This window comes from Echinops telfairi, unplaced genomic scaffold (assembly GCF_000313985.2).
Source record: "Echinops telfairi isolate 266 unplaced genomic scaffold, ASM31398v2 ScPeMD7_7400;HRSCAF=8409, whole genome shotgun sequence".
In the NCBI taxonomy this organism is placed as follows: domain Eukaryota; kingdom Metazoa; phylum Chordata; class Mammalia; order Afrosoricida; family Tenrecidae; genus Echinops; species Echinops telfairi.
The window spans coordinates 16825885-16850699 of record NW_022111300.1 but is presented as its reverse complement, the minus strand read 5'-3'; positions in this window follow the sequence as shown (position 1 = coordinate 16850699).

Sequence of the window (24815 nt, the reverse complement as noted above, 5' to 3'; positions counted from 1 at the left end):
TACTATAGTTATATGAAAGCATTAATTTAAATTGTTTTCCTTCCTTGTGGTTTTGTTTTGTGAGGGATTTTCAGACAAAAGTCAAAGACTTCAAATAAAATTGTTTAAAATCTTGCTTCAAAATTAATTTGTGCTTGCTGATTTTAGGAACATTATATTAAAATACTAGGGGAAGGGATTGTATATACTTACAGTCATCTAACATGGCAGAAAACAAGCAAGAGATTATATACACACACAAATGTTTAATTCAAGTAAGTGGGGCATTTTAAAAAGTAGTATAGAAGTTATTCTGGGAGGTCAAGTGTTGGGGACTGACCATATATTAACACTTTCAAAAATTCAGTGAACTTGCATAGCACCGGGTAAAAGCATATTATATTCCACTCACAAAACATAGTGGGAGACATATTTTATGAAAAAAGAGGAAGAAGTTGAAATTTCTGATACAATATATCAAATATATTCCAAAGCAATGAATAACTGAATTAAAAGTGTACATTCTTACACGACCAAGCGTTAAACAAACAAACAATTCAGTGACATTTAAATAAAATCAGAATGTCCAAAAGTGGTCACCTCAGGATTATAGTTTTAGGTATTTCTTGAAAACTAGTGATTTCCTTATCGATTCCAACGCAATGCCATTTCCAAGTGTACCACACCAAATGGGAGTTTTCCCTGGCTGTTCTTTGGGAAGCAGATCACCAGGCTTCTTGTCACAAGGGCTTCCATTAGCAGATAGACAGGTGCCATTTACACCACCTAAAGACGTAATCACAATCAACTCAGTGGCAGTGGAAAAGTGAATGAGTGAGTTTTAAGCCTTTCTTATTCTTCCTCTTTTTTCACCTATTTTTCTCCCATACTTGCCATTCTTTTTGTCTTCCCTCCCAGAATAAAAAGTATTTAAAGAAACATTTTGTATACATGCAGAAAAGGAATGAAAGAAAGAAAAATGAAGGATAGAGTAAATGGAATTTTTAACAACTTGAATATTTGCTTCTTAGAAAAGAAAGAAAGAAAAAAAATGACAGAGAGAGTGGCAGTTCTCTGTGATAGAATCACAAAGAAAAGTTAAATATTTTCAAAGCAAGTGTCTATATTGATGGCCCTTTCTTTCATATTTACAGCCATGAGGTCACCGTGGGTTCTAGAAAAGAGTCCACTGTCAAGCACTGGCATGATTTCCATGAAGTTGTTGACGATTGCCGTGGAAACGCTAACATGCTCCCTGCTCCTAGGACCTTGAAGAACTGTAATATGAGACTTCCAAAAGCATATTGGTAAACTGAAGAGAATCCCTTGTGAAGACTTGCACACTTAAGCCATCTAAGGAAAAACACGTTCACTCAATTCAAGTGTATTTTAAGAGTCAGGGGAATTAAGGAACTTGTCAAGCTAGACTAGAAATAAGAATTTCGTAAGTGCTTTACTGGGATGTTGTTAAAGGTGGCTCTCACTGTTCTCTTACTTCAATAGAATTTTTTTTCAGAACTGCATGATTTTGGCTACCTGGTATCTTGGACATAATTAATTATGTTCATTATTGTAACTTTGCCTTTTTACCTAAAGTCACTGTATCAAAAATAATTTTTCAACATTCCATCAATTCAAGAAATAGCATATGATCAAGACTCAATGGTACTGAAGGAATAAGTTCTAAGGGTCTCTGAAGACATTCAAAGAAACTGGACTATGTGAAGAAGAACGGGGGCTCAAGATTGGAGGCATGCTTATTAACAGCCTGCAGCATGGACATGACACAACTGTGCTTTCTGAAATTGAGGAAGACTTGACTCTCTGGCTGATAAAGATCAAGGACAGCAGACTTCAATATGGATTAAAATTCCATGTGAAGAAAAACAAATTCCTCACAACTGGGTCAATCAATAACATCATAAACAAAAAGAAGTTTGTAGTTGTCAAGGATTTCATCTTGGCTTGGATACCCAATCAATACTCTCAGAAGCAGCAGTCAAGAAAACAAACAATGATTGCATTGAATGATATGCTGCAGAAGATCTCTTTTAAAAAGAGTATTGAAGAGCAAGAATGTCACTTTGAGGACTTAGACATGCCTGATCCAAACCAAAGTGTTCTCAATTGCCTCATACTGCATATTTTCAAATATATAACTGAATAAGGAAGCCCAAAGAAGAATCGATACTTTTGAATTTTGATGCAGGTGAAGAAATATTGAAGGTACCATAAGAAAAAACAAGCATGTCTTAGAAGAACAGCCAGAATGCTCTTTCCAATTGAGAATTGTGAGGCTTGATCTGAAGTGCTTTGGACGTGGAAGACCAGTTTCTGGAAAAGGATATTATGCTTGGTAAAGTAGAGGGGCATCAAAAAAAGAAAAAGATCCTTGAGGAGATGCATCAGCACAGTGACTACAGCACTGGACTCAAGCATCACAACTATAAGAGTGGCCCATGACATGGCAGTGTGTGTTCGGTAGTACACAAGGACATTATGATTTCGAATGGGCTCGATGACTCCTAACCACGACAACCACCCTCCAGCCGATTCCTTTCCCTTGTCTCCCTTCCCATTCCACCCCTGGTAACTCGCAACACCTTTAACTTTGGGTATGAAAATATGTTGTGTTTTGATTATAACAGTGATCTCATACAATATTTGCATTTTTGTGATGGAACAACTTCACTCGACATGGCATCCTCAAAATTCAACCATGTCATTTTGAATAGTGCTGTAATGAACCTGGATGTGCATATATCTGCCTTTTCTATATTCTTTAAACTATATATATTATTTCCTTAAAGGACATATTAAACAGGATTGTTGGATCACATGGGATTTTTATTCTAAGTTGTTTCAAACTTTGCCATTCTTCTTTCCACAGGGGTTGTACCATGTTACAGATCCACTTACAATATATAAAGTTTCAAATCTCTCTGTACCCTATCCAGCATTTGTAGCATTGAGTCTTTTTTAGTGCTTTATGATCAATGGTAGGGTGTAGTAATATTACATCATGATTTTATTTGAATCTTTCAAATGAATAGCTATTACCAATATTTCTTTATGTGTTTTTTGGCTGCCTGTATGTCTTTTCCAGGGATCTAACTGATCATGTTCTCTACCCATTTTCGAGTGGATTATTCATCTTTTTCCTACTGAAGTGTTGAGGTTTCTATAATTTTAAAAATTTGCCCCTTGTCTGATATATCACTGCAAAATTTTTTCTTCCTCATCCGTGGGTTTTCTTTTCATCTTTTTGTGAAGTCTTCTGATGCACATATCATATTTTTATTGAGCCCCAGTCATGTATTTTGTCTTCTGCTTTACGTGTGTTTTGTTATGTGTGATCATTTTTTTCAGGCTGTGTATCACTGCACCTAGATTTGTCCTATCTTTTAATTAATGATCTTCATAGCTCTTGGATCTACATTTATCCATCTTAAGGATGTTTCTGGAATGAGATTTAGGTCTTGTTTCATTCATCTGCAAATGGAAATCCTTTTTTGGCAGGACCATTTGCTAAAAATATTATCGCTTCTGTATTTAATATTTTGGGCTTTTTAAACATCAGTCTTCTGTAGGTGGATGGACTTATTTTTGAGGTACCTGTTGTATCCCATTAGTTTCCAGATCTCTGGTTGTACCACTACCAACCAAACTGGTTTGACTGCTCTGGATGTTTAGAAGGTGTCTGGTTGGGAAGTGAGAGGCCTCCTACTTTATTATTCCACTTTATTTGTGCTTGCTTCTCTTGGGTTCCTTTCCACATTCCTGATGATTAGTTTGTCCATCTCTTTAGAGAGTTGGGCTGGGATCTAGATGGTAATTGCATTAATTTATAGATTATTTATAGATTGCTTTGGGTAATATTGGCATTATCACAATGTTAAACCTGGCTATCCATGAACATGGTACATTCTTCCATTTAAGTAGGTCTTTTTTGGATTCTTGAATTATTCTTCTACATGCCCTTTGTTTATCTGATTAGGTTTATTCCTAAGTAGTTCATCTTTAGGGTTTGTATACTCACCAGTTAGCTATTTATGACAAAATACAATATTTGGCTTTTGCCTATAGACAATAAAATCTATTGTTGTTGATTGTTCCCCCTAACACATAAAGGCATTATAGTCATTCCATCAAGTTGGTTCCATTCATAGAGATTAGAAATTAAAAATTAGGGAGAAAAAAATTAAAAGTGGCCCTCTTAACTGACCTATACTACCTTTGCAGTCTCTCAAGTCTAGACTTTCATGACTCTTCGTTCAGTTATTTTTCTTCATCGGACTCCAGCTTTTACCATTAATACCACCTAAAAACTGAGCATCCAGATGTGTTCTATATGGTAGATAAACATCAATCAAATGTTCTTCAAATCATGCCAAAGTCGCTGGTTTCTTTAGAATGACCCCTTCATATTTCTAATGGTCAATGCTACAGTATTTTCATAACAGGTGCCTCTGAATTAAAATAGAAGTTTCCAAGTTCAATTTAACAAAGTTACATGTCTATTGGTACCTGTCCTAGTTATCTAGTGCTGTTATATCCTAAAAGTGGCTGACGTTAACAAACAGTAAGTCTGAATCCAGAGCACAGATGTAGGGAAGGGTTTTCTCTCTTGGGTTTTGGAGGAAGGTCCGTATCTCTTCAGCTTCTGCTTCCTGGTTCCCTGGAGATTTTCACAAGCCTTGACATCTATTTTACCACACCTCTGTTCTCCTTGCTTAATATTTTTGATATCCCAGAAAATAATGACTCAAGATACACCCTACACTAGCTTTCTGTCAATAACATAGCAAAGACACCGATTCTCAAATGGGTTTAAAATCAGAGGCATACCAATGTCATAAACCAAATTCTCTGCTATCTAGTGGACTTCCACTAACAGGTGTCCTATCGGGAAGAGTAGAACTTTCCCTTTGCATTTCTGAGGCCACCAATGTTTCCATGAACAGAAAGTCGAATCTTTCTCCCAGTGCAACCACCAGAGGCATGGTGTTAGGCGCTGTCAAGTCATAGCACACTTATGTACTTACTCAGCCAGGGCCCTCCTCACAATTGTTATATTTTAACCCATGGTTATAGCTGCTGTCTCAACACTTCTCCTCCAGGGTCTTCCTCATTTTCACTGCTTTCTACTTTACCAAGCATGAAATGCTTTTCTAGACCCTGGTCACTCTTGATAACCTGTCCAAAATATGTGAGACAAAGTTTCACCGTGCTCATTTCTAAGGAGCATTCTGACTGTACTTTTTCGAGATCGATTTGTTTGTTCTTCTGGAAGCTCATGGTCCTTTCAGTCTTCTAGAGTACCATATCTCAAATGCATTGATTATTCTTGGCTTATATTTTCCAAGGGCTAACTTTCCCTTGAGTACATGGTGATTGAATCTGCCATGACCCAGGGCAGACACAACGTATTTCTCAAAATCACCTCCTTTCTCTACCAGACTTGAAGGTGCTGTGCAGCAGCTTTGTTCAATGCAGTTTGTTGTTTGGCTTCTCGACCGCTGTTCCTTTTCTTTTCTTTATTTTATTCCACCATAGACACAGAGTTTAGGATTTATGACACACATTTTTGAGGGCATAATTCAATGCATGACAGTACTTCTGTTACTCATACCATTCTTTTGCATTGTCTATAAATATCATAAATCAAAAAGCAAAACAATTATATTTGCAGATGATTATGGCACATTTTATATTTTGATATTCTTAAATAGGATCATTTCAATTTTCTATGGCAAGTTGATTTAAGGAATTTTCATTTTGATAGCCAAAGGAAAGCTTAGTACAGTAATGCATTTAACTGAAACAACATATCCTAATTAGCTTAAGTTATGCAATGCCCTCAATAAATACATGACAGTTTTGAGCTGAGGCACATTTTTTGCTACTATTTCACTAAATATTTGTAGGAAAAATGATTTGAATCATTTGCAAGTTATATAAGCCATTAGTGATGATAGCCCAAGGTATTAACTGAAAGTTATTTAAGTAATTTCCTAAGCCTGTTCCACAGTAGACCAGGCATTAATCATCTGTTACATCGGTTATAAACAGAAATGCAATTAAGTGCAAATTGCCAGATTTATATAGAAGAAATTACCATTGGCAATTTGAATTTTGTTGATGTTACCCCCCCAAAAAATGTATACTATATCAAATGGCCCTTTAAATATATGTATATAAAACAAAGCAAATTAGGCAAATAACAAACAAAGAGGACTTAATAGCAATATTCCAGAAGCATGGTGAGCAGTGGCATGTGCACTGAGCTGCTAACAAAGTCAGTGGTTCAAACCCATCAGACCCTTGGTGGAAAAAGTAGAGGCTGCCCTGTGGTGATTTAAAGTATTGAAACCTGAAGAGGAAAGTTCTAAGCAGAATCAACTAAGTGGCGAAGAGATGCTTTGTTTTATTTTTGTTTTTCGCTGCAATATTGAAGACCCCGGGAAACAATGTCAGGTAAGCATTGGGCTACTAGACATAAGATATATGCCTATGAGAGTTATGGGTTTTAAATAAAAGATATGCATATGCTTTATACCTCATTTTAAAACAAATTTGTTATATTTTACACTCCCTTTAATGGAAAAGTAGATAAGCTGGCATTGACAAAGGTAAAAAATATCAATTTGAACTCAATTACCTTAGTTGTATTTTAAAAGCAAAAGCCATACCTGTATTTCAACTGTAGAAATTAAGTATAAAAACTGTACATGTATCACAGAGAATAAACAAGACACAACTCTATTGGAAGCTAATCCGTATGTCAGCAAGGTTCAGATTGGTCCAAGGAATCGGTCCCAGTCATTGTAGAGAGAACATTATCTGAGTTGTGCTATTTACAAGACTTAAATTCTTACATAATCTTTCAACTGACAATTGATCGCTGTGTCAAGAGAAGTGAGGTAGGCTTTTATCACACATATCTTTGTGCCTTTTCATTTCAGACATCATTGGAAAGAATGAGAAAATTTATCATTTTGATTGCTCTACACTTGACTAAAAAACACTTTTCATGATTTAAGGGCTCGTAAAAAAATTATAGAACAAAGAGAAAGCTTGCCTATTGAACTGAAGGGAGTTCTTCTCATTGTATAGCTAATTCATACAAACAAAGCAAATGTCAAAAATCCTCTATTTCCTGTAAGCTGCAAGTGGCTTTTTCAATTATAGTTGCAACCTAGAAATTCTTAAACTTTCATTCCATTCTCTTGGCATAAATCTATGAAGACACTTAAAAAGAGTAAATAGAAGTAAAGCATCAGACTATAATGATAATAATAAACGTATGCAAGATTGTCACAAAATGATTCCTTTCATTTAATAGCAAAGGAGCTTAGTGGAAGTTAGAAATATAACTCTTCTACATTTTGAAATGGATTGGAATGCTTGTTGCCAAGTGTCATTGACCTAGAATTGACTTGATGACAATGAAGACAAGAGGTAGGAGGTCTAAAAACTAAACTCCCTGCTGCGGAGTCCACTGCTATTCAGAGTGACCCTGTAGGACAGAGTCGACCTGCCCCTGGACACCAGTGGGTTTCCAAGGCTTTCACTCTTTATAGGAGCAGAAAGCCTCAGCTTTCTCTTGAAGAGCCACTGGTGACTTTGAAATGTAGACCCTGTGGTTAACAGATCAATGTTATCAGGGTCCTTCAAACCAAACCAAACTCACTCTGGTAAAACTACCCCTGTGCATTTCTGAAACTGTATCTCTTTAAGAGAGTAGAAAACCTTCTCTTTGTCTCACTGGTGGTTTCAAACTGCTGGCCTTGCTGTAACCTACTACTCTCCCAGGGCTCCTGTTGTAGGAGATAGATTCGATTATGTTCTAACACTGTTAATTCCACAACTAAAACAATCATTATAAATGGTTAATTGCATCCATTTGGGGCAGAGGGATATTCTTTCTTTAGCCTTTTACTAAGTGATATAAAAAATGCGATCACCTTTCAAAGCTGAACCCAAATCTACTGTCATCAAGTTCATTTCAGCTGGTGTTACTCTTGCTGTTAGGTGCCATCAAGTTGGCTCTGACTCGTAACAGCCGGATACACAACAGAAGGAAAGCTGACCCAGCCCTGCATTAGCCTCACCATTGCTCTTGAGCTTAAACCCATTGCTGCAGCCACTGTGTCAATCCCTCTTGTCTATGGGCTTCTTTTTCACAAACTTCCATCTTGTGGAGTGTCTACTTTTTTGCTGCCTCTAATAGCAACCCTATAGCAGGTTGCTGGGGCTGTGAATCTTTATGAAAGCAGATCATGCCTCTTAGAGCAGCTGGTGGGTTTGAACTGCCAACCTTGGGAATAGCAATGTTATCCTTCCCAGACAGTGCCACCAAGTCTCCTTTAATTGCTCTAAATATTCCTGTGATAACTAGTATATCCAAGGCCTTATGAAAGATACTGGAAATAAAGAAATAAATCAAACAATGTCCATTCACCTATATTTTTGTTGCATAAGATGTGGTTGGGCATTTAAATCAGTAGGTGAACAACATGTTATTTTAGTAAAGCTAAAAATAATTTAAGTACTCAAGATAAGATTTTTTTTAAGTTAATTATTTTCTAATTAACAACAAATATAAGACATTTATAAATGAAAGAAAATTAGCACAGCTAATATTTTGTTCATTTAGCTAAAAATTAGCAAAGGGATAAACATCTGGGAAACCTAAATAATAATCAAAGAATCATTCACATCCATTTAAAGTATTGCAAGTAATTCACAAATATGAGATACAAAGGGGAAATTCACCATTATCAACTTAGTTTATCTAAGGAACCTATTCTTTTAATGTGAACATCAATAATCTTTGGTGAAAAGAAAATAGGAATAATATTCAATTTTGACAAGCAGGAATGTGATATTGCCGAACAGTTAGACTAGAAACTGCTACCTTGGTCAGTGCAAGTCATGTTGCAAGTAATATTTTTATACCCTCTATTTGTAAACATTTTGCAATGACAGACGTTTTCAAAGTACTTTGCAAATGTAGTCCCTTAATTTTAGTAGATTACTTGTTAGATTATACAACAGTGCTTTAAGAAAGCACTTTTGAGGGATTCACTACTGAAAGCCATAAGAGCAGTAAAGGAACCTTAACTGATCTGGTTCTAAAAGATGATGTCCTAGGTATTAGTGAGCTGAAGTGGACTGGTATTCACCTTTTGATTTGCACAATTATATGGTTTACTTTGCTGTACATTCATCACCAAAGAGAATGGTTTTAAAATCTATTTTAAGTATAATCATCTATATGATAGGACAATATATATACACCTACAAGCATGACCCTTTAATGAAATGATTATTAGAATTTTCCTAGCAGTCGATAAAGTTAATGATGAAGAATTCTACCAACTTTTTCGGTCTAAAATTGATCAAACGTGCAATGAAAATGTATTGATAAATACTAGTGACTGGAACGTGAAAATCAGAGAAAAAGAATGATGAGTAGTTGGAAAAAGTGCCCTAAGTGTTAGAAACAAAGCTGGAGATCACATTAGAGAATATTGAAAAGCTAATGGCTTCATCAAAAAATAGCTTTACTGCAGCTATACACATGGACCTCACCAGCTGGAATACACAGCCGCCAAATCAACTACATCTGTGGAAAAGATGATGCCGAATTTAGCACAGCCCATAAATTGGGCATATGCAAGTGCAGGTGAATTGAAGCAAAAGAAAATTAAAACAAGTCCACAGGCGTCAAAACATCACCTTGAGTATAGACCACCTGAATTTTGAGAATACTTTAAGAAGAGCTTTAATACAATCAAATAATGACAAATGACCTGGCAAGCCGTGGGATGGTGGCATCAAGAACATCGTATGTGAAGAAAGCAGTACATCATCAGTAGGCATGAAAGAAAGAAAAGACCAGTGGACTACCGAAGACACTACGACACTTGTTCTTGAAGAGAGAGTGGTTAAAAAGAATGGAAGAAAACAGAAAAGTTCAAAAGTTCTCTTGAGAACAAAAAATAAGGCATCATTGTGAACTGCACAAGGACCTGCCATTAGGAAACAGAGAGGGAAGAGCCCAGTCAGCCTTTCTCAAGCCAAAAGAACTGAAGAAAACCATTAAGCCATCCATTTTGCAATATTTCAGGATGCCATGTGCAATGATGCAGGAAGCATCAAAACATTAGGGAAGGAATAACGAGAGTCACTAGACCAAAAATAATTGATCAGCATTTCACCATTTCCAGAGGTAGTATATGATCAAGAATCAATGGGATTGAAGGAGGAAGTCCAAGCAGTGAAGACATTAGCCATAATAACCCTTTAAGAACAAAGAAACTGACGAGACATGGGGACACTCCCTAGTCTATGCCAAGAAATTTGGAGGACGGCTATTTGCCCAACTGACTGGAAAAGACCCAGATTTGCCTATTTCAAAGAAAGGTGATCCAACAGAGTGTCATTAATGTCAGCAAACAAAAGCAAACTCATCACCGATTCCGATCACATGAAAGTAAAATTTTGCTGAAAATGGTTGCAAGAGCCCATCAATGGTTACAGAATTACATCATTAACAGAGAGCTGCCATTAATCCAAACCTAATACATAAGAAAGGACATAGGCCAAGGAAGCTTGGATATAATCAGAAATATGTTCTGTGTGTTTCATGGAATACACAGAGTCATTCTCTGTATGGATCCTATAACTCAATGAAGCATGAGTGGTCTCTATGAATTTCATTTATGATTCTGAATTTAATATTGCTTTCTATTATTAGATGATAGCACTTCTTGATATGCTGGCCTTTTGCATGATAGAAAATGAGAAAGAAGTGGCCTGCTAGATATTTGGGGAATTGGGGGCTACATGGCACAAGACACTGGGAGACTGACTTCTTAGTTCACAGCTTTCCAGTGCACGACACACTTTTCTCCTCTGAGTAAGTTTTCACACTCAAAATTAGTAGAGAACAATCTTTCTTGGAATGTGATTCTTAGCCTTGCAGATTTTGATCTTTAAAATTATTTTCTTAGCCTTTTTGTTGCACAATTTTTCACTGGGCTTTTCTTTTCTGCATCTTTTATTTTATCTTATTGATTAATCAGGATGGGAAACTCACATAGGTAAAGCCTGAGTGATTCAACCTTTTCAGCAGAATATACCAAAGTACCTCATTTATGATATTCACCAAGTATAAATTAACAACAATGAACTGTATAAACCTACTTTCTAGGTTCCCTTCATGAACTCCATAAATATAACCATCACCCATTTCAGAGAAGTATCTCTTAATCATACTAGATACTATTCTCTCTTACCAATCTGACAAATCAAATTAGATGTGTGATTCCAAACCCAAACCAAACTCCCTACCATGGAATCAATGATGACTCATAGGGACCCGATTGGACAAGGTAGACCACCCCTGTGAGCTTCTGAGGGAGTTACATAATCAGGTGTCAATTTGGGACTTGAAAGGATTAAGAGTGAAAGGATGACATCTAGTCTGTCTACCTGGTTATAGTCAAGGAGGCCTCTGTGTGGGCATGGCCTTCCCCTGTGGATTCTGGGAATTCCTGTATTTCCTCCTTGGAGGCAAGAGACACCCTCTCTCTTGGCTCACTCCCTTGGAAATTCTCTACTGACAAGGCTCACCCCCTGAGAGATGCTCTATTGACAAGACACATGGCACTGTGCTGATAGACCCCGTGCCCTGGGAACTGGAGAAGCCACATGGAGATCCCTGCCAGTGCTGAGATGCTTCTACTGCCACTGGATCCATAAGACTTTGTAACCACTGGTCTGTGACCTTCCTGCATTTGGCGCCTTTGTATGTGTTTTGCAAGTCTGGAGAGAACCTTATAGATTGGCTTTGGACATATGGGCCAATATCAGACTTATGGACTTGATCTGGGTGTTTTCTCAATATTCAATTGCTCTCGTGTATAAAATTTTTTGTACACATATGTGTGTTTATGAATTTGTTTCTCTAGTCTACCAGGATTAACACAGCTTCCAAAACTGTACCTCTTTGTTGAAGAAGAAAGCACTTAAAACTCTTATCTTGTAAAAATATTAAACTATTTTCTATTGTGTGTTCCCACCATAATTGCCAATCATCTGTTAGATGAATACATTCATTCCAGAATTGCAAGCTTCTAATTTATCCTACAGATTGCTTCTACGATTAACACTTTCTTTTAAATTTTTCATTTATGTTCCATAGCATTTTAGACATTTTTCTGCAATACTACCTCCCGCTTGATTTTATAAGCATTGTGTAAGTCCAGATAGACTAGAGAAACAAATCCATAAACACATGTATGTGTATAAGAAAGAGCTTTATATATAAGAGAAGTTGAATATTGAGAAAACATGCCAGCCTAGTCCAGATCAAGTCCATAAGTCTGATTATTAAACCACATGTCCAATAACAATCTATAAAGTCCTCTTTAGACTCACGAAACACATGCAATGATTCCAAATGTAGGAAGATCATAGGCCAGTGGGTGCAAAATCTTTTGGATCCAGTGGTGGTAGAAACATGTCAGTGGTGGCAGGGGTCTGCACATGACTCCTCCCTTTCCCAGGGCATGGGGTCTATCAGCGTAGTTCCATGTGTCTTGTCAGTAGAGCATCTCTCAGGGAGTAAGCTAAGAGAGAGTGTGTCTCCCACCTCCAAGGAGAAAATATAGCAGTTCCCAGAATTCTCAGGACAAGGCAATGGCCACAAGGAGACCTCATTGGCTATGACCTGATTGACAGACTAGACTCTCCCTTTCAAGTCCCAAATTGACACCAGATTATGTAACTACCAAAAGCATGTTTGATTTTGTTTTATAAGCATGTTTTGTTGATTTTATAAGCATGTTTGATTTTATAAACATATAATTGGTCTCCTTGACCTTCTGCTCTAAGTTACCAATGAAGCCAAGTTTGCCCATCTCATTTATTACGAATTTTTCTCAAATATTATATTTATTATTTTTTCTATTTGTTACCACTCAAGGCATCCGTAGTGACTGTTAGCCTTACCTATTACCTTACCTTTGAAGCTCTCTTTAAAAATGAAAAAAATATTACAGAAATAGCTAATGCTATTATTTGAATGTGATCATTCATCTGAAATTGCTATGCATTTTCTCTATAGATGTCTCGTATTCTTACTATATATTGATTGATGTATGACTACATAGATAGTTTATATAAATACATATAAGAGATACTATCTATTTTTCTTGGTAAATGTAGATATTACTTTAACAAATTGCCTTTTCAACATCAGTTATGGGCATTTCGATGTTCAACAATTACCATTATAATTAAAAATGTTTATGAGAGGAAAGAGGAAAATGCTGACAACTGAAGCAACTTTAAAATGGATCAAAAGGGAGGTCGAATGAAAAAGTATGACGTCTTAGCCTGACCACATCTGCCATCACGGACTTCACAGTGCTCTCTGTCTGATGGCGAAACTCTTCCCATTCCCAGCCTGTGCACAGTCAGAAGGGGTTCCCTGGGGTTTAATCCATGTGGGGACCCGCAGATGGATTGTGTGCTTCCACTCTTATCAAGAGCCTTCTTCAAGCCAAGTGTTCTGTTTTCAATAGTTTGTACTTTTTTTGAAATTGAGGTTTTTCTATGAATAATTACTGAGGGGCATGGCTGATGAGGTTGGGTGAAATGGGGAGCTAGCAACAATGTGTATGAGAAGAAAATGCTCTGAAACATATTATGGTGATGATCACAAGACCTCCTGAATATGTTCTTCTGATAATGTAGTATATGCCAATAAAACTATTTTAAATCTTTCTTTGATTTTTCAAAACATAATATGTTGATTACCACTTGCCTTTCCATGATTTTATTTTAAAACACCATAATGTATTTTCTATTATGTTCTCATCTTCTATTTTGTTTTGTAACAAATGAATTTGTCGGTATAAATTTTGGTTACTAGAAGGAGTTACCTTCGTTATGTAGAGATAAATAGTTACTTTGAGATAAATAGTTTATAGATAGAAGGTGGATAGATAGATGATAGATAGATAGATAGATAGATAGATAGATAGATAGATAGATAGATAGATAGATAGATAGATATAGATAGATGATGGTTGGGCAGTTGCATGGTTAGATGGATATATGGATAGGTAGATGGGTGATATATGGAGAGGAAGACAATCATTGTGATTGGATTTTAAATTGAGAATACCAAGTTAGGATTAGACACAGTGAAAACAGACAAAAACAAACTCATGTCTATTAGATTATTCTGAAAACTGAAAGTAGATGCAGATAAGATGAATATATGCTTAAACCTACACTGTGAACAAAGGAAGAATTAGGAAAGAAGTTATAAACTAAATACTTGACCATGAATTCATCAAGCACAAAGTTAAAATAGAACTTATTTTACTCAAATACTTTTTAAAACTGTTTCAAAAATATAGATAACACAACATCTGCCAGTTCAACAATTTGCATGTATAAAATTCAGTGAGACTAATTAACACCAATCATGTGCAACCATCACAAACAAGCTCTTGATGGTCTTTATTTCTCTAGATCAACACTCTCTGCACAATTTTGCTTCCCATACATAAAACAGCTGTAAATAATCATACTACTTTAATTCTCTTACCACAGGTATCTCTTTCTTTGTAAAGAAAATATGAAGTTGGATTTTAAAGCTCTACAAGGAAATCAATTTCAAACCAATTAAAATTTGCTCAAATTATTTACAAGTATTTTTAATTTCCAGTGAAGTTCTTTTATAGACAAATCATTTTTTCTTTTTTTAATGTAGGTTCACAATTTTCTATCATTCAGAAAACTATAATATTTAGGATTAAATTTGATTCTTAATTTTATTTGTAATTCTTAAACATTATTATTTTTTAAAGTTAATCTTTCTGAAAACTATTTGTATAATCTTTAGGGTTATAATATTTAGAGTTTAAGTTTCCCCTTATATTTTTGTATGTTTTTCTATTTTACAACATTTTATATACATACAAAAAAGTGCTTAAAGAAAAATTCACAAAGTTGCTAGAGAGCATACAATATTCAAAAATATCCTGGGTTTTCATTACATTCAATTTTCTAAGGATGCACTCAAATCAATGATCAAATGCAGGCATTACGAAATATTTCATTATCTTTGGAAAAACTATTCTCATTATTTTGTCTCCTCGCAATATTTATTCTGATGTCCACTTTGTGCAGGGTCTGCTGTTCCTGGATGTGCAGGGTCTGCTGTTCCTTGTTTTGACTGACAATTCTTAAGACAAGCTATACATACCATTGTACTCTTTGGCCTTCGTTCAAACAGAAAGAGAGTTGTCACAAGAAAGGCATTAGTCACAATTCATCCATTTGATGTATGTTAGCTATATTTTTTCTGTGTCTGTGTGTTTCAAGTTTGTCTATAGTTGAATAATGCTCTCCACCCAAAATGTCCATGTCATAACTTTTACCTGTAAATACATTGCTTACATGGTAACTGTGATATTTGCAAAGGTAAACAAGAATCTACAGAAATCAAACTAAACCAAGTCCACTGCCAAGAAGTTGATTCCCACTCACTGCAATGTGACATAGGGTTGCAGAGACTGTCCATTTTCATGGGAGCAAATAGCTTTATCTTGCGCCAACAGAATTGCTGTGAGTTTGAACCACTCACCTGATGGCCAGCAATCCAACTCGTAACCTGTTATGCCATAAAACCCCTTAAGTTAATCTGGAGAAGCTAGAAAGCATTCTCCTCTAGAGTCCCTGATGATTGTAGGACTTCGGAACTCCCCAAATGTAAAATCATACAGTTGACATTGTTTTAAACCATGGAGTTTGTGATAACTTGCTACAACAACAAGAGGAAATTAATAGATTGGTAATACTGTAACTATTTTGAATGATGGGAATGGTTTTGTAAAATGCTAAGGAAAGAATTAATATGAATATTATTGTTCAATGCCTAAGGAAAGACAAAGATTATACACACATATGCACAGTTTATTTTTAAAATTTTGTGAGGTAAATTATCATTCCCGGTTTGCTGGTAAGATTTGTTAGCTTTAATAGCAAAAAAAAAATTCACACCTTTCAAGATGAACTTCCATTTAAAATCAGTACTCCTGGCCTGAAGAACTATTGTACATTTGACTGAACGTTTAGATTAAAATTATTCCTGTATCATCATTCCTTGTTTGATTATTGTCAGGATAAGGATAAATTTTTACTGCTTGATTAGATCTTTAGGTATTTTAAAATTCAATTGCAATTTTAAAAGTGCTCTATTTAAGTAATGATGACTTCATAGATGTTTGCATATCAAGAGCAGCACGGCAAAGTCAGGAAAAAGAATCAATTAGGATTAATTTTATTAATTGAAAAATATTAACTAAAAATAATTATCTATTTATGGACCAATATCCTGTTACTAGGTATGTTGTTGTTTTGCTGTATTGAATTAGTCTTTCTCATAGCGGCCCTGTGCACACGGAATGAAACATTCCTCGGTCCCACAGCCTCCAAACGATGGAGATCTTGTTGCAGCCACTGTGTCTCCCCATCTTGTTGAGTCTTCCTCTTTTTTTGGTTGACTTTACCAAGCACGATGTCTTTCTCTAGGACCTGCTCCTTCTTGAAAACATGTCCAACCTTCTTTACTCTTAAGCAGCATTCTGCCTGTATTTTTCTAAAAGTGACAGTCCATGAAGTACTTTATATTCTTGTCAAAACTATAAATCAAAAGCATCAATTCATTAGCAGTTTGCCTTATTGAGCATCCAGCTGTCACCTACATATAAGGTGATTGGAAAGTACCATGACTAGGCTGTACCTTAAGTCTATGTCTATTGTTACATAGTATAAAGCAGTGGTTCTCAACCTGTGGGTCGCGACCCCTTTGGGTTGCATAAGACCATTGGAAAACACATATTTCTGATGGTCTTAGAATCCGAGACATTGCTCCTCTATCCGTCTCCAGGAGGGTCTGCCCACATGCAGATTGGCCCACATACAAGCACCCGGTGTGATGGCATCACGCCAACCCCATTGCATATATGTTATACAACAGGGTTGGCGCCATATTGTACTTAAGCGGATCAGTCACACATGTAGAGAGCAGCTCCTGTGTAGAAATCAGCAGTGCTGAAGGTAAAACAACATTTCATGAATTTTAATTACTGGGTAAATGTAAAATCATCAACTGCAAAAAAAAAAAAAAAAATCTGTACCATGGGAACTTAACCTGGATGCTGATCTGTCTGTTTATATTCAGCTGTGGCTGATGTGAATACTGCCCCCTTATGATAGTAACAGGTATGTAAAAAATTAAAACCCAACCCAGAGAATGTTTAATCATAGGAAATTTTAATAAACTGTATTGATTGAACTATGCCATGTATCCTTTTTTGTTTTATTAAGCTATTGTTATATATTGTTTTCACTAGCAGACCATCCCATGACAATGGGTCATGTAGAGAAGAACATAAGAAAAGAAAATAGAGGGAGGATTTTTTTCAGTATGGCTTTACCTCAATAATTATAGCAGGAATTGAGAAACTGTAATGTGTTATTATTTTTTTTTACTGTAATGTGTTATTTGTTGTGAAGTTTTATCAGCTGAATCTATGAAGTCGAACAAATGAAAACACCATTTTGATAGCAACCATCTGAGCTTTGCTGACAAGGCTACTATTTTAGAGGCAAAGCTGATGGACTCAAGAAAGCCAGACTTGACACTGGTGGCAAGTACCACAAACAGAATGTAGCAGCCATTGAAGCATCATATTTGGTGGCACTCAGAATCACCAGAGCTGTGAAACCTCCCACCTTGCTGAGGATTTACTGCTGCCAGAGGCCAAAAACATTGTTCGAGTTGAGATCAGAGATGAATTTGTCACAAAACTGAGTGCAATTTCCTTATCTAACCACACTGTCTGCAGAAGAATAGATGACATGTTTGCTGATATTTTTGATCAGGTAATCCAGGAAATTAAATCTGCTCCACTTCCAATATTTAGCATCTAGCATTTGATCAATCTACAGACGTTGCAAGCTGTTCACAGTTACTGGTTTATGTGAGGCATAGTAATGATGGCGACTTTAAAGATGAATTTCTTTTTGCAAACCTCTTGAAACGACAACTATTGCACATGATGTATTTGACACAGTTGGTTCATTTCTGAAAGAGCATAAGATCTCTTGGGAAAAGGTTTGTGGTGTTTGCACAGATGGTGCTCCAACTATGCTAGGATGTTGATCTGGATTTCAACATTTGGTGCTGAATGAGTCACCAACAGTTATCGAAACTCACTGTATGACTCATCAGCAAATATTAGCAATGAAGATGCTGCCACAAGAGTTACAAGAAGTAAGGAAAAGCGTCATAAGTTCTGTCAATTTTGTGAAGGTGAGCACTTTAAACAGTCAATTGTTTTTGCAACTGTGCAACAAATTGGATGTGCTGAATAATGCTCTGCTATTTCACATGAAGTGAGATGGCTCTTGAGAGGAAAAACTTGAAAACGTGTTTTTGAGCTTGATAATGAACTCAAAACATTTTTTAATCAGAAAGCAAGACTGCAGTTTGAAGCACTTTTCAGCGATAAAGTGAACTGCAGAAAATAGCTTACTGGGTTTCCACCTTTGCCATCTTGAATGAGTTAAATTGATCACTGCAAAGACCTAATGAAACATGCCTCGATTTGTCTGAATAGATCTGATCCTTCCAAATGAAACTTCAGCATTGGAAAAAAATAATTGGATGAAAATAAAATTTACATGTTGCCTACCGTATCTGCTTTCTTTGAGGAATATGACATTGAATCAGACAAAAGGACTACTATGATAATTTCTGTGAAAGAACACTTGTACATGTTTGCAGACGAAATTTCATCCTCCTTTCCAAATCTACCTGACACCCCATTTGCACTTGCCAGAAACCCATTCACAGTCAAAGTGGAAGATGTTCCTGAGACAGCACAAGAGGAATTCATTGGACATATTAACAGCGATGCAGCAAGAACTGATTTCTCTACAGTGCCAGTTACAAAATTCTGGATCAAGTGTTTGAAGTCCTATCCTGTTCTGTCTGAGACTATGTTGTGCCTTCTTCCATTTCCAACAGCATATCTTTGTGAAACAGGGTTTTCCAGCTTGTTGGTTATGAAGTCTCAATAGAGAAGTAGACTTGTTGTGGAAGATGATCTTCATTGTGCTCTTGCAAAGACTGCCTGGAGAATTTCTGAGCTGGTGAGAAAGAAGCTATCTCAACCTTTGAACTGATGTTGGCTTTTTATGCATACTGTAGCAAAATGTAGCAATGTAGTTTACTGCTGTTATATTCGCATGCTACACCATGCTTCAAGGCAAAATTTCATTTATTTGTAATTAGAAATAAATATTTCACAATATAGAATTACATAGTGTTTTTGTGATTAATCACTATGCTTTAATTATGTTCAATTTTTAACAATGAAAATACATGCTATATATCATATGTTTACATTACAATTCATAGCAATAGCAAAATTACAGTTATGAAGTAGCAAAGAAAATAATTTTATGATTGGGGGTCACCACAAAATGAGGAACTATCTTAAAGGGTCATGACCTTAAGAAGGTTGAGAACCACTGGTCTGGAGGATAAAATATAATATGACATAGTAGCATTCATGTTTCTGATATCATTACTTTGGAAATGTAAGCCAAAAAATAAAGCACAATTTTTTATTTTATTTGCCATCTCAGATATGAAAATTTTAGAATTTGCCTTAATTATATTGCTGACCATGCACTATCAATTGAATTCTTTGTTTTATAATAAATATCTTTTGCTTCATTTTGTAATTCTTATAGGTTTTGTAATCCTTAGAGGTTTCCCCCATGCACTTGCTTTTAAAACAGTCATCACCAACTAGTATTATTAAGGAGTATTATTAAAGAACTACCAAAGGGAAATCTCAAGGTTTCTCCACATTTATTTCTTTGCTATAGCTAAGTGCCACTCTCCCTAATCAATATTTACTTCCCAGAGTTCCAACAGGTTTGAACAAAACAAAGCACAGAGGCACTTCAGCAACATTACTCAAGGCAAGTGTACAACTGTAGCTCTTGAGGGAAACTTCACAGAAGCAGCAACATTCTCATCATCACAGAGGGGTGTGTGTTTAAGACCTGGCAGAGCTGACGGTCAGTCTCATGGGAAGCTCTCCTAAAGAGACGTATCACCCTCTGCTTAAAGCTTTCTACATTTATGGAATTAGAATGGATTGGAGAGAATCTAAATTTCCTGATTAAAAGAGAATTTTGCAAGAAAGGAGTAGTTTCTGGAACATAATGAATTATATCATCCTGATTTTCCTCTGAGTCAGTTTTGTTTTTTTAAGGAAGAGGAAATTAATCAGAACCAGAGAGATTTCATTCATGACTGACAGAGCCTGGGAAACTGGAGGCAATAACCATTTAATCCTTCAGATAATATTGGTCCAATTACATGCAAAAGTCTATTATAGTACAGGCTTTCAAATACATCGTTACCTGGAAGGCAGGCTACAATACGGAGTTCTCAGTTCTATCAAACTGCATATGGTTCAGTAGGAATGAAATAATGCCCTAGGTTTTTTCTAACAAGTTTGTAGCTCATGTTGATGATGCCTTTGAGAACCCCTGGGTTGCACTACAGCTATTTTTTCATCCCTGTTTTAACAGATACTGCCACTTTACCTACTGCTTTAAAGGATCACGCCTCCTTATTTACCTCAGTAATTCCCACTCACCTTCTCACAATTCATTATCTCAAGAAATCACCTTTGACTCCTTAACCTTCTCTAGCCTGTATGAGCTAGTCTTTAAATAGTCTCTCCTATGATTATTTTGGACCTATGAACCTTGTCTACCTAAGACTGCTTTTTTTTTTAACACTTGCTTTATTTATTTCCTTCATACGTGTGTTAGGTTGGGTTGTCTAGAGAAATAAAACCAGTGATGCCCTTCTATGTATAAGAAAGAACTTTCTATCAAGAAGTAATCTTATCTCAAGAAAGCATCCCAGCCCAATTCCATTCAAGTCCTTCAGTCAGATGCCAGCCAGGGTCTGCTTCAATCTCCTGGAGCTGCAGGCGGATAAAGCAGGGAGGTGAAACAGGAAGCAGGAAGACTACAGGCCAGTGGGTACACAGTCACATGGATCCAAGGTCAGTGGGAGCTCAGCCTGGCTCAGACAGCTCTCAGGACCAGGTGGCCCACATGGGGGTCACCCCTGCAGGTAGACACAGAGTCCCAGTGACATCTCATTGAGCAAAGTGGCAGAGAGAGGGGAATTACTATTTTTTCCTTATATGAAGGACCACACCCAGGTGGAAATATCAGGCTGTGGCCTGACTGATAGATGGAATTCCCCTGCTAGACAGGAGTGTCTAGTTAACTACCACACTATACTATCACTACTTTTAGAAGTGGATCCGTTTCTTTATTTGCTGGTGTTTCTTTGTTTGCTTTTTGGATTCTCCCTCTAGTATCTGTTTGGAGGCAGAGTCTCTTGCATTTTCAGTACTTGATGTATACGTCACGATTACTCATACAGAACCATTGCTGTTTCTCATAACTTTAAAAAAAGAAGCTTAAAATATTAGCTAGTTGTATGATATAGAAAAAGAGCAGCTCTCCCTTTATGTTTCTAATAACCTGTTTTGAGCTTAGTAGGGTGTACATTTGACCCATGCTACAAATATCTCAAGTGTCTTATTTATTGTTTGATCTTAAAACAATGCTTGAAGCTCAATATATCCATAGAATTTAGTGAAGGGGGAAATATCATTTGTAGTTTTAAGAAAAGAAGGAAAATTTTAAAAGAAAAGGAAAATAAAGCAGATAGAGCAGGATTCTTTCTAATAACAGAAAGTCATAAGCAGAGATGAACATCAGTCTTGGTAGAGGGAAAGCATGCACTGCTCTCTCTTCTCAAGTGTCCCCCGTGTATTTCAGAGTACGGGTGACGTCCTACTCGTTTTAGTCAGTGTGTTCGAGCATGAAAAGGAGCTAAAGTTAACGTGGGTTTATACAGATTGGCTCAGTCACGTCTGGATACCAGTCCTACCACCCACTACTAAGCTGTTCCCTGTTGTGAAGTCAAAATGTAAAGTGTAAAACACATCAGAAACATGTTCTGTTATAACAGCAAATCTGAAATAAACAAAATATTTTTAAAAAACAAGATTGTAGGAGTACAGAGAGAATTTTGTATATGATTTTAATACAAGAAATATTTTCCTGGTAAAACCTTATGTGGTTTACCAAATACATAAGAGACAACAGAGGAAAACTGTGAAGAGAGCTATGTACACATCTTGAAGCTCTGTTTTATTCAGAAATTACATGAGCTTTGGCTCCTGAGGATTTTAATAAAAATTTTACTTTTTGAGATTAAAAATATGAATATATGGAGAGAGATATTTTCAGGAATGTTGTCTACTTCTTGATGTAAAGTGAGCATGGAATAAAATGTTCAAGTTAATTAATTAATCATTGTATATGTAGCATATGGTTAGAATAACATGAATTGTGATTATAATACTCAAAACACTAATGCTCTCATGAGCCAAATTTAATGCTCTCTTTGGAAGTTCAAGTTTTACTTTAAAATATGCAATGTTTTGAAGATCTTCTTTCTATAGAATTATAAAAATGTCAGCAATATAAACTCCAAAGGATGGTGTTAGATTATATTCTTCTCCAGTTAAAGTTAATAATTTAGAAGCATGTGCTTATTCAATTATTATTAATATAATAAAGTTGCATTTTTATTTCAACCAATACTACCTGTCAAATTTGAATTGAGAACAGTTTAGAAATCTGACCCTGTCCCATAGCCCCTGGGAGCAGTACAACTGTGAACATTGTGTGGTTCAACTAGTGATGATGATTCAAATCTTTGATCATTTACTGTAAAGATATTAACATCCTAACTGCTTTATTTTTTCGTATTTTTTGATCCTTCATTTTTTCCATAGTTCAATAACTGCTTTATTTTTCAATACTCCTAATAAAATCAAAATATATTAATATTAATAATAGAAAACTTTATATCCAAGCTTAGTATAGCAAAACCTTTAAGAGATGGAACTAAATGAGACAGTTTTGTTTTCCTGGGTTTTGTATATTTTCACCATTGACAGGGTGCAGTCTTATGACTTTTCTCTCTATTAGAGGAAAATGTTTTCATTTCTCCACTAAATGGGGAACAGTTAGTCTCTACAACAAATGGTGATGGCATAACTAGATATTCATTTGCATAAAAATGAACTCAGGATGCATCAAAGCCTTAAACATATAGCCTAGAGTATAGAGATACTCAATGAAAGATGGGGACACGTTGGGGCCCCTACTACATGGCACTAATACACTATCAAACATAACTAAAGAAGCACACAACAGTAGAAAATAAACTAGATGAGTATGTGAGTTACAATATTTCACCAGTAAAAGAGAATAAGAGATTCAGAAAAAGATGTTGGGTGGTGATACATCAGACAAAGAACTAATGGCTAAAGTGTATGGAAGACAAACAACTCAAAGAGAAAAAAAATACAATTTAAAAACATGGGAAAGGTAGGAACAGATAGTTCAATAAAGAAGACATTCAGGCAATTAACACAATTATAAAGAAAAGCTCATAAAAGAGATCAGCAATGGGAGAAAGCAAATCCACAACACCCCTGAGGAGCCCCCACAACAGACTTCAGCAAGGAGGAGCAGTTCCCAGAACCTTCTAGCAATGGTGGGGAGATAGTCATGAAGGTCGGCATGTAGACCTGGAATTATATGGGTTTTTTGTGATTTTGCTAGATTTTTCACTCTTTTTATTCAATCTTTTATTTTGTCTCCATTATTCTTGGCTTACCTACCCATATACGTCTGGGAAGCATGTCCTAGGAGAAAGCAACAGGACTGATGGATCTGGAGGGACTTGGGGGGAGGAGGAGGCAGGAGAAGGGAGCAGTGACCAAACAACACCATAGACTGGGGAACAACTAGGGAATTAAAATCAGCAGCAAAGAGGGCATAGAGATCCTGGGGGTGTTGGAGCAACAGCAATCTAACTGAGAGGAAATACTAAGAGGCAGATGAAGGGCAAGTGTGATCGTGGTATAGGAGGAAGGTAAAAGCAAACAGAGGAAATATGTAGGAAAGTTATGTAAAGAAGTATAAATATAGGTTTGTACATATGTACATATATTATTTCATAAAGGTAGAGGTATTGGCCTATGTACATATATTTATATGGCAATACATTGAGTAGTGGACGGACTTTAAGCCTCTGCTCAAGCCCTCCCCCAATGCAAGAACACTTTGTTCTAACAACCTGGCATTCTGTGATGCTCATCCTCCTGGTATGATTGTTGAAGACAAAATGGGTGCACAAGCAAATATGGTGAAGAAAGCTGATGGTGCCTGGCTATCAAAAGATATAGTGTCTGGGATCTTAAAGGCTTGACGTTACACAAGCGGCCATCTAGTAGAGAAGCAACAGGCCCACATGGAAGAAGCACTCCAGCCTATGCGATCATGGGATTAGGTAACAGACAGCAGAAGACCCCAAACAAACATATTTTTGAGAATGAGGGGGCTTGGAGCAGAGACCCCAAACCCATCTTTAGACAATGGAACATCCCTCACAAAGGGTCACAAGGAAGGAATAAGTCAACGAGGATGCAGGATAGCACTGATAAAAGACACAATGTTCTTTTGGTTCCTTGAGGTTTCCTCACCCCTCCACCCCCACCCCAACCAGACACTGTTATGACCCCAGTCCTGCCTTTCACTTTAGGCTAGACCAGCGC